The sequence below is a fragment of the Sinocyclocheilus anshuiensis genome, unplaced genomic scaffold (genome assembly GCF_001515605.1).
Source record: "Sinocyclocheilus anshuiensis isolate Anshui unplaced genomic scaffold, SAMN03320099.WGS_v1.1 scaffold407, whole genome shotgun sequence".
Lineage (NCBI taxonomy): Eukaryota > Metazoa > Chordata > Actinopteri > Cypriniformes > Cyprinidae > Sinocyclocheilus > Sinocyclocheilus anshuiensis.
Genome location: NW_015552593.1, coordinates 2,515,423 through 2,515,656, shown reverse-complemented (window position 1 = coordinate 2,515,656; position 234 = coordinate 2,515,423). Strand labels below are relative to the sequence as shown.

At 41.5% G+C, this 234-nt stretch overlaps 1 protein-coding gene across 4 annotated transcripts in view; it reads left to right on the top strand.

Annotated features, from left to right (window-relative positions):
• LOC107665590 (PHD finger protein 3-like) overlaps window positions 1-234 on the top strand; it is a 22,194-nt gene that overhangs the window by 3,838 nt on the left and 18,122 nt on the right. The window lies entirely within an intron of this gene.

The window sequence follows — 234 nt, the reverse complement described above, 5'->3', positions numbered from 1 at the left end:
GGTCTGAAAAAGCGAGGTGTGCTGTGATTGGCCAGCTATCCAATGCGTTGTGATTGGCCGAATACCTCAAGTGAGACGGAAATGTTACGCCCCTCACATATTGTTGATGCCGTGTCCGGCCGGAGCAACGAGACAAAAACATTAAAGGGGTCATATGATGCTTTTTTTAAAGATCATTATTTTGTGTATTTGGTGTAACAGAATATGTTGACATGCTTTAATGTTCAAAAAACA